At 60.3% G+C, this 15,484-nt stretch overlaps 5 non-coding genes and 2 pseudogenes across 5 annotated transcripts; all 7 read left to right on the forward strand.

Moving 5' to 3' along the window:
- LOC124746815 lies at positions 1–108 on the forward strand (annotated as a pseudogene; the record flags this gene model as incomplete).
- A 757-nt stretch (positions 109–865) lies between these two features.
- Positions 866–1,058, forward strand: LOC124746809. The gene has a single exon (XR_007011468.1). It is a non-coding gene; the product is annotated as a U2 spliceosomal RNA (small nuclear RNA).
- Positions 1,059–1,815: 757 nt separating this feature from the next.
- LOC124746820 lies at positions 1,816–1,949 on the forward strand (annotated as a pseudogene).
- A 5,916-nt stretch (positions 1,950–7,865) lies between these two features.
- Positions 7,866–8,064, forward strand: LOC124746810. The gene has a single exon (XR_007011469.1). It is a non-coding gene; the product is annotated as a U2 spliceosomal RNA (small nuclear RNA).
- A 743-nt stretch (positions 8,065–8,807) lies between these two features.
- On the forward strand, positions 8,808–9,000 carry LOC124746821. Its single transcript, XR_007011477.1, has one exon. It is a non-coding gene; the product is annotated as a U2 spliceosomal RNA (small nuclear RNA).
- A 757-nt stretch (positions 9,001–9,757) lies between these two features.
- Positions 9,758–9,950, forward strand: LOC124746823. Its single transcript, XR_007011478.1, has one exon. It is a non-coding gene; the product is annotated as a U2 spliceosomal RNA (small nuclear RNA).
- A 746-nt stretch (positions 9,951–10,696) lies between these two features.
- LOC124746817 lies at positions 10,697–10,884 on the forward strand. The gene has a single exon (XR_007011474.1). It is a non-coding gene; the product is annotated as a U2 spliceosomal RNA (small nuclear RNA).
- The last annotated feature ends 4,600 nt before the right edge of the window (positions 10,885–15,484 follow it).

The following is a 15,484-nucleotide window of genomic DNA, read 5'->3' on the forward strand; positions in this document are numbered from 1 at the left end:
CAGAATATTAAACTCATTTTTGGCTCATGACGGAGTGCTAGGGGCTTGCTCCACCTCTGTCGCGGGTTGGCCCGGCATTGCAGTACCGCCGGGATCGGCCCACCTAAAATTAATTAAAACATAGCCTGAAATGGGTTAATATTCTGCAGTTATCAGATATTCCGCTGGTAGCAAAACTTGTTGTAGTTGTCGATGTGCCCAGTAGTTAGCTGCTTACACACCACGATTTCTTGTAATTAATTTGACATTATCTTACGAACTTTATTTATTTATTTATTTATTTATTTATTTATTTATTTTTTTTTTTTTGCGGTTAGCCAGAACGCTCTTGCAGCCGCATTACACTAGGCTGGTAATTTATGTGGCCACAGAAGAGTGCCTTCGGATGCCTCGTTGGCGTCACATATGGTCCGGCCACAGATAATTTTAATTACATTTTTTGGAGTTATATCCTTAGCTCCTCGCGAACGTCGTCGTCGCCGCCGCACGCACGCAGAATACGTGTGTACACACGTACGCAGTAGGCAGTGGACGATGTAAGCACTCGGCTAGGTGTAGCTCGCGCCGGCCTCGCGCCGGTGTAGCTCGCGCCGGCCTGGCGCTGCTGTGGGGCGGCCTCACGGCTTCTCCACTGCCCTGGCAGCTAGCGGCGTTCAAATGGGAGTCGCGGTTTACTGTTCGACATGGAGGGTAGTACTGGGCTGGTGACGAGTGCTCCCGTGAATTGTCTTTCCTCCAGCACTTGCTTTTGCGGTGTTTTCGACGGTCGCCAGTTGCCATATCGGCCCGTACCACCGTGTGTCACTCCCACATGTGGAGCGCACACGCTGCAAGCATTTAGGCCCTTCGGCTGCGGTTTTTCCTTATCGCTTCTCGGCCTTTTGGCTAAGATCAAAGTGTAGTATCTGTTCTTATCAGCTTAATATCTGATACGTCCTGCATCGCAGGACCAGAATATTAAACTCATTTTTGGCTCATGACGGAGTGCTAGGGGCTTGCTCCACCTCTGTCGCGGGTTGGCCCGGCATTGCAGTACCGCCGGGATCGGCCCACCTAAAATTAATTAAAACATAGCCTGAAATGGGTTAATATTCTGCAGTTATCAGATATTCCGCTGGTAGCAAAACTTGTTGTAGTTGTCGATGTGCCCAGTAGTTAGCTGCTTACACACCACGATTTCTTGTAATTAATTTGACATTATCTTACGAACTTTATTTATTTATTTATTTATTTATTTATTTATTTATTTTTTTTTTTTTGCGGTTAGCCAGAACGCTCTTGCAGCCGCATTACACTAGGCTGGTAATTTATGTGGCCACAGAAGAGTGCCTTCGGATGCCTCGTTGGCGTCACATATGGTCCGGCCACAGATAATTTTAATTACATTTTTTGGAGTTATATCCTTAGCTCCTCGCGAACGTCGTCGTCGCCGCCGCACGCACGCAGAATACGTGTGTACACACGTACGCAGTAGGCAGTGGACGATGTAAGCACTCGGCTAGGTGTAGCTCGCGCCGGCCTCGCGCCGGTGTAGCTCGCGCCGGCCTGGCGCTGCTGTGGGGCGGCCTCACGGCTTCTCCACTGCCCTGGCAGCTAGCGGCGTTCAAATGGGAGTCGCGGTTTACTGTTCGACATGGAGGGTAGTACTGGGCTGGTGACGAGTGCTCCCGTGAATTGTCTTTCCTCCAGCACTTGCTTTTGCGGTGTTTTCGACGGTCGCCAGTTGCCATATCGGCCCGTACCACCGTGTGTCACTCCCACATGTGGAGCGCACACGCTGCAAGCATTTAGGCCCTTCGGCTGCGGTTTTTCCTTATCGCTTCTCGGCCTTTTGGCTAAGATCAAAGTGTAGTATCTGTTCTTATCAGCTTAATGTGAGCTCATATGGACTGATTACTGCACCGGGAAGCGGTCGCGCTTATTCTCCTGTTTCAGGTCCGCGACCTGAACGATGGAGCTTGTGGTGACGCTGCCGGCGGAGGTCTTCCGCTGCCGGATCTGCTTCGTCACCAAGGCTGCAGGCAGGCCAACTTTTGGGGAGTACAAGGACCACTCGGCCCTTCTCCGCCACTACAGGAGGCTGCACGACCCGGAAACGGTTCCCGTTTTCGAGTGTCAGTTTTGCGGCCGACGCGACCCGCGGCTGAAGACGCTGCGGCTACACCAGCGGCTCTGCAATGCAGACTCCGCAACCCCCGGCGCTGCCAGTCGGGGGAGAGTGAGTATGGGACACGATGCCGTGTCTGGCTCTCTGGGGCACTCAGAGAGGTCGGCCGGCGGGAGGTCACAGGCGAGGGCCCCCGAAGCTAGTAGGACAGGCCCTTCGTCCTTAGTTAGTGCGGGGCGAAAGCCACAGGCGAAAGCGGCCCGGGAAGATAGTACCACAGGCCGCCTAGCCTTAGATAATAGAGAGGGGCTATGGCCACAGCCCAGTCCGGTCCCCGAAGCTAGTAGGACAGACCGGCTGGACTTAGGATTAACATACGCGGCGGTCCTGACCCGCAGCAGCGTGGTGGGCTCACAGGCTGCCTTGCCCTCACCCTGTGTGAGTGTGCAGGCGTCTGCGACGCCCAGGACGGCGGTGGTTGCTACCCCCGCGTCGTGTGTACTCTGTGTGCGCACGCCGAGGAGGTCTGGCATCCCCCTGCCGACACGCTCCGCGACGTCAACCGCGTCGCCACGAGTGCCGAGCGCAAGTTCGGGAGGTGAAGGCAGCACTCTGCCGACGCCTGCCGCCGAACGCGTCGCTCCGGCCAGAGGCGCAGTGTCCGACAAAGGCCGCGGCTCGCCGCTGCCCGCGCCGGCCATTGCGCCCAGTGGCGTACGCTGGCCACGTCGTGCGGCTACCGCAGGCGTCTCCCGCCCGCCATCTGTCGGGAGCGTGGGTACCGGCCTGGGACTGCCGCCCGCATTCGCTACGCCGCCAACAGGTGGCTCTGCGGTGCGGGTGGGCAGTGGCAGGCAGGCTGCCTCGCTCGCCGCGACCGTTGGTGTTGTCATTCACGGCGCAGCCGCGCCGCCGGTTGACGCACCAAAGGCCGCGCGCCCGGCGGATGCACCGGATGGTGTGGTGCTTGTGCGGTCGCAGACGTACACGCGCCGCGTTTCCTCTGCCCTGCCGGCGGTTACGTCGAGTGACGCCTGTCACTCCGTCTCCGCTCAGGCAGGGAGTGCTACTAATCAGAAAGCTCCTGTTACAGACAACGAGTGGCACGTAGTCACCCCACGGAGGGACAGACGCCGTGCTGCAGGACGCAGACCACCGCCCCCGGACCGACGGCGCATCATACCGCCCAGTCCGCGTAACAGCGGCCCGGCGCGAGCCAACGCGCCTGGGCGGCCGGCGCGAGCTACACCTCGTGTATCTCGCGCCGGCGGCAGGGCGCGGGCGACCGCTGGGCCATCTGTTGGCGGCGCGGCGAACAACAGCCGCGGTGCGCTGGGCCCGAGCGCCAGGCCGGCGCGAGCTACACCTCGAGACGCCCGGCCGGCGCGGGCTACACCGGCCACCCCTACGACCACTGCGCCATCTGGTAGCGATCGTCGGGCACCCAGTCCGCGTAACAGCGGCCCGGGGCGAGCCGGCGCGTCCGGTCAGCCGGCGCGAGCTACACCCCGTGTTTCTCGCGCCGGCGGCGGGCCGCTGGCGACCGCCGGGCCATCTGTTGGCGGCGCGGCGAACACCAGCCGCGGTGCGCCCGACCCGAGCGCCAGGCCGGCGCAAGCTACACCGGCCCCTGCTGCTACCGCTGCGCCACCTGTCACCAGCGCGGCGATTGAAAGCAGCACTGAGCGGCCCACGCCAGATGGCAGCACGGCACCACCACCGACGCAGACGACGGAGCGGCGCGACGTGAACGGAGGGACTGCTGCTGCGTCTCCGAGAACTGGCAGCAAGAAGAGGAGACGCCGACGCCGTAACACCCGGCCCAGTCCCAACCTCCCGCCGCAAGGCTCCCGTCCTACACCAGACCTGACAGGCCCCCCTGTACCTTCCGAACAGGGCGCAACTGAGGCAGCTCCGCCCCCCCCTCCCCCGGCCGACGCTCGGCTAACGGAGAGGCAGCGGCGCTGGCTGGCGGCCCTGGAGAGCGTCCACAACCAACCGTGGGACGCATTCGTCGCGGTCGTCGAGGACTTCATCTCCGAGATCGCCGAGACGAAGCCACAACGCCAGGCAGCCGGAGGTCGACAGGATGGGCCACCAGCAGCAGCGCACCGCGGCGAGGGCCGCGCCGACGCTGCTGCCAATCCCCCTCCCCCTGCCCCTACACGCGGCCGCGGTGGGCGGCGCGGTGGACGTGGCGCACGGCGCGCGGCGGCCGCCGAGCGTCGGTACGACGCGAATGCAGCGTCTGAGATTCAGAAGCTGTATCGCGCGGACCGGCGCAAGGCGATGCAGCGCGTCCTTGGCGAGACGTCGCCGTACTGCCAAATCGATGGCAACGTGCTCACGGAGCACTTTAAGGTAATATACTCTAAATCCGACTTTTCCGTTACAGATGCACCAGCTGCTGTCCCGGACTTTGCCGCCACCACACCTCCTGATGTCAGCGAGGAGGTCCTGCTGCCGATCACACCTTCAGAGGTGCAACAGCGGCTCCAGAAGGCGAGCAACACTGCTCCTGGGGCAGACGGAGTCACCTACTCGGACTTGCGACGTGAGGATCCTGGCTGCCACGTGCTAGCTAAGATCTTCTCGCGCTGCTGGAATGAGCGGAAGACTCCGGTGCAGTGGAAAATATCCACTACCGTCCTCATCCATAAGAAAGGGGACGTCTCGGACGTGACAAACTGGCGGCCTTTAGCATTGAGCTCTACTATCTCTAAGCTCTTTGCTGCAATCGTTGCGGACCGCACTTCTCTCTGGGCGGAGCGGTTGAACCTGCTCTCCCCGGAACAGAAGGGCTTCCGCACGTTTGAAGGCTGCTACGAGCACAACTTCATTGTGCAGACGGCAATTGATGATGCAAGGCGCAGGGGAGGCCAAGCATGCTTTGCTTGGCTTGATCTAGCGAATGCTTTCGGTTCAGTGCCTCACGCTCACCTCCTTGGAGTACTGAGCAGGATGGGACTACCAGAGCAATTGCATCAGCTAATTGCCGATATGTACGATGGTTGCTCCACCCGCGTCCGTACATCTGACGGACTAACGGAGGAGATAGAGATCCAGGCGGGCGTCAAGCAGGGCTGTCCACTGTCGCCCATCGTTTTTAATCTCGCGCTCGAGCCGGTACTTCGCGCCGCAACCTCGCTCAGAAATGAGTGTGGTATTCCGCTTAGCGGCGTCAGTGTGAGTGCACTGGCGTATGCGGACGATATCGTGCTTCTGGCGCGGGATTCAGAGGCGATGCAGACGCTCCTCAATGTTGTGGGTGAGGCGGCGACGTGGGCCGGGCTTACCTTCAAGCCGTCGAAGTGTGCCACGCTTCACATCCGCCGTCGGCAGACACTAGGCTCGGTATTCGCCCTGCAAGGGGGAGAACCAGCCGTGCTCGGTGCGGGTGACGCCTACCTCCATCTTGGCGTCCCCACCGGGTACAAAGTCACGCAGACGCCAACGGATGCGATCGCGGCAATTCGACGCGACTTGCAGCACCTGGACGCTTCCCTGCTGGCTCCCTGGCAGAAGATTGACGCTGTGCGTGTCTTCCTCCTCCCTAGGCTTGACTTTGTCATGCGGGGCGGAGCGGTACGCAAGGGGCCGCTATCTGCACTCGACAAGGCAGTGAAAGCGGCTGTCAAATCTTGGCTGTTCCTCCCACAGCGTGCGTCCACTGAACAGCTGTACCTCGCGCTGGGAGAGGGAGGATGCGGCCTGACGCCGCTCGCGGACGCTGCGGACATCTCGACGATCGTCCACGGCTTCCGCATGCTGCACTGCGACGACGCCACCGTCCGAGACATCGCCTGGGCCACTCTATCTACGGCCGCGCGCCGCCGACTGGGGAGGGAGCCGAGTCGTTCCGACTTGGCCACCTACCTTAGCGGCAGCACTGAGGGTGACCTCGCACGCGACGGTGGTGACATCCAGTCACTGTGGACGCGCGTCAGGAACGCCACAAGGCGCCTAGCGCCGCGTGGCGTCACCTGGCGCTGGAGTGAACTGCTTTCCGAGTTGCAGGTGGAGGTCGGCGGCCGGCCCGCCATCGCTGACGACGCGGAACACGGCGGCATCGGAGGGGTGACGCAGCCGGCCACGGAGGCGACGGCGACCGGGACTACACGACACCTCGAAGATGGCGGCGATGGACCGCAGCACGATGATGACAGCGTGGGACGCATCGTCAACACTGGCGTCGAGCATGTCCGGGTGGGAGGGGGCGCCAAACGTCTTCTCTCGCGGACGCTCCGCGAGTGTCTGAGACAGCGCCTGCGCCACATCCTACTCAGGAAACCGGACCAGGGGAAGGTGTTCGAGTGCACCAGGGAGTCCACAGCGTCCAACCACTTCATAGCGGGAGGCAAATACACCCGCTTCGCAGACTGGCGCTTTATCCATCGCGCCAGGCTCGGAGTCGTGCCTCTGAACGGTTGTCGCCGCTTTGATGGGCGGGCAAACAACAACAAAGCCTGCCGACGCTGTGGCCACAACAACGAGACGCTCCCGCACGTGATTAACGCGTGCATGGTGCACTCAGCAGCCCTGCAGTATCGTCACAACGCGGTCCTCAACCGCCTCGCGACAGCAGTCGCTGGGCGGCCAAGGAGAGGAAACGCTGCTGTTCCTGACATCAGGATTAACCAAGCCGTCATAGGGGACAGCAGTGGGCTGCGTCCGGACCTCGTAATAACTGACGAGGCCGCGAAGACTGTGACCATCGTCGATGTGACAATCCCCTTCGAGAATAGGCGGATTGCGCTCGACAACGCTCGGCAACTGAAGAGGATAAAGTACGCCGACGTTGCGCGCGGATTAGCCGCTCGCGGCTATTCCGTCACTGTCGACGCCCTGGTTGTCGGCAGTCTGGGGGCGTGGGACCGCCAGAACGATGCAGTGCTTCGGCACCTAGGCATCGCTAGCCGCTACTGCCAACTGATGCGGCGGCTGATGGTGTCTGACACCATCAAGTGGTCCCGCGACATTTACGTGGAACACATTACTGGCCACCGCCAGTATGTGTCCCCCTAGACTGTGGCATGCTCTGACGTCAGGCTGCGAGACCCTCGAGACTGCAGTCGTCGGAGAACTTCGAGGTCGGTGCCTTCGTGACGTCGGCGTCGAGATTCTCCTCCACGACGCGGGACCTGCGGCGCTACACCATCTTCGCGCCGCACTGCAGCAGTGCCGAGTCAGTAGCGGTGCGTGCGGTGCTGCCTGGTGCCCCTCCCTCCGTGGTGTCCGCCGAATATGGCCCCCACCTCGGTTGGCGCGGTGCTAGGCGGCGCCAAACGTGTGCCTACTGCCCGGCAGTCTCCAGCCAGCGTGGGAAGCAACGCCCTCCTGCCACGACACCCCGGTGACGTCTGCCGCAAGGCGGACAGAGGGGAGAAGTCCGGCTGCGTGTGACCCGCCTGCGTGCGTGGCACACCAGCCGCTGGCAGCCGTGCATGTGCAGTGTGCTGTCAGGGCATGGAGATGAATGAAATAAAACAAAATAGTTCCTAAAACTAGTTCCAAACCTTCCCCGGTCTGAAATATCTAAGGCCGCGCCTATCGCGGGATTAATCTTAAGGTAATATACTTAAGCATCCGCGCCTAACGCGGTCTTCCAATATTTAAGTAGTGGGCTTAACCCACGAAGTAGAATTAAATTCAACTATTTAAGTGCGGTTAGAACCGTCTACTATATATTTCAATTTAATTTTCATTAAATTTGTAAAACTCGATTTGTATAGAGTCATGAATATTCTTTCTTAAAATTATACTTCTTAAAACTGTAACTAAGAATTATCTCGGAAAATAAAAATCTGTTCTTATCAGCTTAATATCTGATACGTCCTGCATCGCAGGACCAGAATATTAAACTCATTTTTGGCTCATGACGGAGTGCTAGGGGCTTGCTCCACCTCTGTCGCGGGTTGGCCCGGCATTGCAGTACCGCCGGGATCGGCCCACCTAAAATTAATTAAAACACAGCCTGAAATGGGTTAATATTCTGCAGTGATCAGATATTCCGCTGGTAGCAAAACTTGTTGTGGTTGTCGATTTGCCCAGTAGTTAGCTGCTTTCACACCACGATTTCTTGTAATTAATTTAACATCATCTTATGTTTTTTTTTTTTGCGGTTAGCCGGTCCGCTCTTGCAGCCGCATTACACTAGGCTGGTAATTTATGTGGCCACAGAAGAGTGCCTTCGGATGCCTCGTTGGCGTCACATATGGTCCGGCCACAGATAATTTTAATTACATTTTTTGGAGTTATATCCTTAGCTCCTCGCGAACGTCGTCGTCGCCGCCGCACGCACGCAGAATACGTGTGTACACACGTACGCAGTAGGCAGTGGACGATGTAAGCACTCGGCTAGGTGTAGCTCGCGCCGGCCTCGCGCCGGTGTAGCTCGCGCCGGCCTCGCGCCGGTGTAGCTCGCGCCGGCCTGGCGCTGCTGTGGGGCGGCCTCACGGCTTCTCCACTGCCCTGGCAGCTAGCGGCGTTCAAATGGGAGTCGCGGTTTACTGTTCGACATGGAGGGTAGTACTGGGCTGGTGACGAGTGCTCCCGTGAATTGTCTTTCCTCCAGCACTTGCTTTTGCGGTGTTTTCGACGGTCGCCAGTTGCCATATCGGCCCGTACCACCGTGTGTCACTCCCACATGTGGAGCGCACACGCTGCAAGCATTTAGGCCCTTCGGCTGCGGTTTTTCCTTATCGCTTCTCGGCCTTTTGGCTAAGATCAAAGTGTAGTATCTGTTCTTATCAGCTTAATATCTGATACGTCCTGCATCGCAGGACCAGAATATTAAACTCATTTTTGGCTCATGACGGAGTGCTAGGGGCTTGCTCCACCTCTGTCGCGGGTTGGCCCGGCATTGCAGTACCGCCGGGATCGGCCCACCTAAAATTAATTAAAACATAGCCTGAAATGGGTTAATATTCTGCAGTTATCAGATATTCCGCTGGTAGCAAAACTTGTTGTAGTTGTCGATGTGCCCAGTAGTTAGCTGCTTACACACCACGATTTCTTGTAATTAATTTGACATTATCTTACGAACTTTATTTATTTATTTATTTATTTATTTATTTATTTATTTTTTTTTTTTTGCGGTTAGCCAGAACGCTCTTGCAGCCGCATTACACTAGGCTGGTAATTTATGTGGCCACAGAAGAGTGCCTTCGGATGCCTCGTTGGCGTCACATATGGTCCGGCCACAGATAATTTTAATTACATTTTTTGGAGTTATATCCTTAGCTCCTCGCGAACGTCGTCGTCGCCGCCGCACGCACGCAGAATACGTGTGTACACACGTACGCAGTAGGCAGTGGACGATGTAAGCACTCGGCTAGGTGTAGCTCGCGCCGGCCTCGCGCCGGTGTAGCTCGCGCCGGCCTGGCGCTGCTGTGGGGCGGCCTCACGGCTTCTCCACTGCCCTGGCAGCTAGCGGCGTTCAAATGGGAGTCGCGGTTTACTGTTCGACATGGAGGGTAGTACTGGGCTGGTGACGAGTGCTCCCGTGAATTGTCTTTCCTCCAGCACTTGCTTTTGCGGTGTTTTCGACGGTCGCCAGTTGCCATATCGGCCCGTACCACCGTGTGTCACTCCCACATGTGGAGCGCACACGCTGCAAGCATTTAGGCCCTTCGGCTGCGGTTTTTCCTTATCGCTTCTCGGCCTTTTGGCTAAGATCAAAGTGTAGTATCTGTTCTTATCAGCTTAATATCTGATACGTCCTGCATCGCAGGACCAGAATATTAAACTCATTTTTGGCTCATGACGGAGTGCTAGGGGCTTGCTCCACCTCTGTCGCGGGTTGGCCCGGCATTGCAGTACCGCCGGGATCGGCCCACCTAAAATTAATTAAAACACAGCCTGAAATGGGTTAATATTCTGCAGTGATCAGATATTCCGCTGGTAGCAAAACTTGTTGTGGTTGTCGATTTGCCCAGTAGTTAGCTGCTTTCACACCACGATTTCTTGTAATTAATTTAACATCATCTTATGTTTTTTTTTTTTGCGGTTAGCCGGTCCGCTCTTGCAGCCGCATTACACTAGGCTGGTAATTTATGTGGCCACAGAAGAGTGCCTTCGGATGCCTCGTTGGCGTCACATACGGTCCGGCCACAGATAATTTTAATTACATTTTTTGGAGTTATATCCTTAGCTCCTCGCGAACGTCGTCGTCGCCGCCGCCGCACGCACGCAGAATACGTGTGTACACACGTACGCAGTAGGCAGTGGACGATGTAAGCACTCGGCTAGGTGTAGCTCGCGCCGGCCTCGCGCCGGTGTAGCTCGCGCCGGCCTCGCGCCGGTGTAGCTCGCGCCGGCCTGGCGCTGCTGTGGGGCGGCCTCACGGCTTCTCCACTGCCCTGGCAGCTAGCGGCGTTCAAATGGGAGTCGCGGTTTACTGTTCGACATGGAGGGTAGTACTGGGCTGGTGACGAGTGCTCCCGTGAATTGTCTTTCCTCCAGCACTTGCTTTTGCGGTGTTTTCGACGGTCGCCAGTTGCCATATCGGCCCGTACCACCGTGTGTCACTCCCACATGTGGAGCGCACACGCTGCAAGCATTTAGGCCCTTCGGCTGCGGTTTTTCCTTATCGCTTCTCGGCCTTTTGGCTAAGATCAAAGTGTAGTATCTGTTCTTATCAGCTTAATGTGAGCTCATATGGACTGATTTCTGCACCGGGAAGCGGTCGCGCTTATTCTCCTGTTTCAGGTCCGCGACCTGAACAATGGAGCTTGTGGTGACGCTGCCGGCGGAGGTCTTCCGCTGCCGGATCTGCTTCGTCACCAAGGCTGCCGGGAGACCGACTTTTGGCGAGTACAAGGACCACTCGGCCCTTCTCCGCCACTACAGGAGGCTGCACGACCCGGAAACGGTTCCCGTTTTCGAGTGTCAGTTTTGCGGCCGACGCGACCCGCGGCTGAAGACGCTGCGGCTACACCAGCGGCTCTGCAATGCAGACTCCGCAACCCCCGGCGCTGCCAGTCGGGGGAGAGTGAGTATGGGACACGATGCCGTGTCTGGCTCTCTGGGGCACTCAGAGAGGTCGGCCGGCGGGAGGTCACAGGCGAGGGCCCCCGAAGCTAGTAGGACAGGCCCTTCGTCCTTAGTTAGTGCGGGGCGAAAGCCACAGGCGAAAGCGGCCCGGGAAGATAGTACCACAGGCCGCCTAGCCTTAGATAATAGAGAGGGGCTATGGCCACAGCCCAGTCCGGTCCCCGAAGCTAGTAGGACAGACCGGCTGGACTTAGGATTAACATACGCGGCGGTCCTGACCCGCAGCAGCGTGGTGGGCTCACAGGCTGCCTTGCCCTCACCCTGTGTGAGTGTGCAGGCGTCTGCGACGCCCAGGACGGCGGTGGTTGCTACCCCCGCGTCGTGTGTACTCTGTGTGCGCACGCCGAGGAGGTCTGGCATCCCCCTGCCGACACGCTCCGCGACGTCAACCGCGTCGCCACGAGTGCCGAGCGCAAGTTCGGGAGGTGAAGGCAGCACGCTGCCGACGCCTGCCGCCGAACGCGTCGCTCCGGCCAGAGGCGCAGTGTCCGACAAAGGCCGCGGCTCGCCGCTGCCCGCGCCGGCCATTGCACCCAGTGGCGTACGCTGGCCACGTCGTGCGGCTACCGCAGGCGCCTCCCGCCCGCCATCTGTCGGGAGCGTGGGTACCGGCCTGGGACTGCCGCCCGCATTCGCTACGCCGCCAACAGGTGGCTCTGCGGTGCGGGTGGGCAGTGGCAGGCAGGCTGCCTCGCTCGCCGCGACCGTTGGTGTTGTCATTCACGGCGCAGCCGCGCCGCCGGTTGACGCACCAAAGGCCGCGCGCCCGGCGGATGCACCGGATGGTGTGGTGCTTGTGCGGTCGCAGACGTACACGCGCCGCGTTCCCTCTGCCCTGCCGGCGGTTACGTCGAGTGACGCCCGTCACTCCGTCTCCGTTCAGGCAGGGAGTGTTATTAATAAAAAAGTTTCTGCTACAGATAATGAGTGGCACGTAGTCACCCCACGGAGGGACAGACGCCGTGCTGCAGGACGCAGACCACCGCCCCCGGACCGACGGCGCATCATTCCGCCCAGTCCGCGTAACAGCGGCCCGGCGCGAGCCAACGCGCCTGGGCGGCCGGCGCGAGCTACACCTCGTGTATCTCGCGCCGGCGGCAGGGCGCGGGCGACCGCTGGGCCATCTGTTGGCGGCGCGGCGAACAACAGCCGCAGTGCGCTGGGCCCGAGCGCCAGGCCGGCGCGAGCTACACCTCGAGACGCCCGGCCGGCGCGGGCTACACCGGCCACCCCTACGACCACTGCGCCATCTGGTAGCGATCGTCGGGCACCCAGTCCGCGTAACAGCGGTCCGGGGCGAGCCGGCGCGTCCGGTCAGCCGGCGCGAGCTACACCCCGTGTTTCTCGCGCCGGCGGCGGGCCGCCGGCGACCGCCGGGCCATCTGTTGGCGGCGCGGCGAACACCAGCCGCGGTGCGCCCGACCCGAGCGCCAGGCCGGCGCAAGCTACACCGGCCCCTGCTGCTACCGCTGCGCCACCTGTCACCAGCGCGGCGGTCGAGAGCAGCACTGAGCGGCCCACGCCAGATGGCAGCACGGCACCACCACCGACGCAGACGACGGAGCGGCGCGACGTGAACGGAGGGACTGCAGCTGCGTCTCCGAGAACTGGCAGCAAGAAGAGGAGACGCCGACGCCGTAACAACCGGCCCAGTCCCAACCTCCCGCCGCAAGGCTCCCGTCCTACACCAGACCTGACAGGCCCCCCTGTACCCTCCGAACAGGGCGCAACTGAGGCAGCTCCGCCCCCCCCTCCCCCGGCCGACACTCGGCTAACGGAGAGGCAGCGGCGCTGGCTGGCGGCCCTGGAGAGCGTCCACAACCAACCGTGGGACGCATTCGTCGCGGTCGTCGAGGACTTCATCTCCGAGATAGCCGAGACGAAGCCACAACGCCAGGCAGCCGGAGGTCGACAGGATGGGCCACCAGCAGCAGCGCACCGCGGCCAGGGCCGCGCCGACGCTGCTGCCAATCCCCCTCCCCCTGCCCCTACACGCGGCCGCGGTGGGCGGCGCGGTGGACGTGGCGCACGGCGCGCGGCGGCCGCCGAGCGTCGGTACGACGCGAATGCAGCGTCTGAGATTCAGAAGCTGTACCGCGCGGACCGGCGCAAGGCGATGCAGCGCGTCCTTGGCGAGACGTCACCGTACTGCCAAATCGATGGCAACGTGCTCACGGAGCACTTTAAGAAGATCTACGCTAAATCTGACTTTTCTGTTGCAGATGCACCAGCTGCTGTCCCGGACTTTGCCGCCACCACGCCTCCTGATGTCAGCGAGGAGGTCCTGCTGCCGATCACACCTTCAGAGGTGCAACAGCGGCTCCAGAAGGCGAGCAATACTGCTCCTGGGGCAGACGGAGTCACGTACTCGGACTTGCGACGTGAGGATCCTGGCTGCCACGTGCTAGCTAAGATCTTCTGGCGCTGCTGGAATGAGCGGAAGACTCCGGTGCAGTGGAAAATATCCACTACCGTCCTCATCCATAAGAAAGGGGACGTCTCGGACGTGACAAACTGGCGGCCTTTAGCATTGAGCTCTACTATCTCTAAGCTCTTTGCTGCAATCGTTGCGGACCGCACTTCTCTCTGGGCGGAGCGGTTGAACCTGCTCTCCCCGGAACAGAAGGGCTTCCGCACGTTTGAAGGCTGCTACGAGCACAACTTCATTGTGCAGACGGCAATTGATGATGCAAGGCGCAGGGGAGGCCAAGCATGCTTTGCTTGGCTTGATCTAGCGAATGCTTTCGGTTCAGTGCCTCACGCTCACCTCCTTGGAGTACTGAGCAGGATGGGACTACCAGAGCAATTGCATCAGCTAATTGCCGATATGTACGATGGTTGCTCCACCCGCGTCCGTACATCTGACGGACTAACGGAGGAGATAGAGATCCAGGCGGGCGTCAAGCAGGGCTGTCCACTGTCGCCCATCGTCTTTAATCTCGCGCTCGAGCCGGTACTTCGCGCCGCAACCTCGCTCAGAAATGAGTGTGGTATTCCGCTTAGCGGCGTCAGTGTGAGTGCACTGGCGTATGCGGACGATATCGTGCTTCTGGCGCGGGATTCAGAGGCGATGCAGACGCTCCTCAATGTTGTGGGTGAGGCGGCGACGTGGGCCGGGCTTACCTTCAAGCCGTCGAAGTGTGCCACGCTTCACATCCGCCGTCGGCAGACACTAGGCTCGGTATTCGCCCTGCAAGGGGGAGAACCAGCCGTGCTCGGTGCGGGTGACGCCTACCTCCATCTTGGCGTCCCCACCGGGTACAAAGTCACGCAGACGCCAACGGATGCGATCGCGGCAATTCGACGCGACTTGCAGCACCTGGACGCTTCCCTGCTGGCTCCCTGGCAGAAGATTGACGCTGTGCGTGTCTTCCTCCTCCCTAGGCTTGACTTTGTCATGCGGGGCGGAGCGGTACGCAAGGGGCCGCTATCTGCACTCGACAAGGCAGTGAAAGCGGCTGTCAAATCTTGGCTGTTCCTCCCACAGCGTGCGTCCACTGAACAGCTCTACCTCGCGCTGGGAGAGGGAGGATGCGGCCTGACGCCGCTCGCGGACGCTGCGGACATCTCGACGATCGTCCACGGCTTCCGCATGCTGCACTGCGACGACGCCACCGTCCGAGACATCGCCTGGGCCACTCTATCTACGGCCGCGCGCCGCCGACTGGGGAGGGAGCCGAGTCGTTCCGACTTGGCCACCTACCTTAGCGGCAGCACTGAGGGTGACCTCGCACGCGACGGTGGTGACATCCAGTCACTGTGGACGCGCGTCAGGAACGCCACAAGGCGCCTAGCGCCGCGTGGCGTCACCTGGCGCTGGAGTGAACTGCTTTCCGAGTTGCAGGTGGAGGTCGGCGGCCGGCCCGCCATCGCTGACGACGCGGAACACGGCGGCATCGGAGGGGTGACGCAGCCGGCCACGGAGGCGACGGCGACCGGGACTACACGACACCTCGAAGATGGCGGCGATGGACCGCAGCACGATGATGACAGCGTGGGACGCATCGTCAACACTGGCGTCGAGCATGTCCGGGTGGGAGGGGGCGCCAAACGTCTTCTCTCGCGGACGCTCCGCGAGTGTCTGAGACAGCGCCTGCGCCACATCCTACTCAGGAAACCGGACCAGGGGAAGGTGTTCGAGTGCACCAGGGAGTCCACAGCGTCCAACCACTTCATAGCGGGAGGCAAATACACCCGCTTCGCAGACTGGCGCTTTATCCATCGCGCCAGGCTCGGAGTCGTGCCTCTGAACGGTTGTCGCCGCTTTGATGGGCGGGCAAACAACAACAAAGCCTGCCGACGCTGTGGCCACAACAACGAGAC

This window comes from Schistocerca piceifrons, unplaced genomic scaffold (genome assembly GCF_021461385.2).
Source record: "Schistocerca piceifrons isolate TAMUIC-IGC-003096 unplaced genomic scaffold, iqSchPice1.1 HiC_scaffold_373, whole genome shotgun sequence".
NCBI lineage: Eukaryota > Metazoa > Arthropoda > Insecta > Orthoptera > Acrididae > Schistocerca > Schistocerca piceifrons.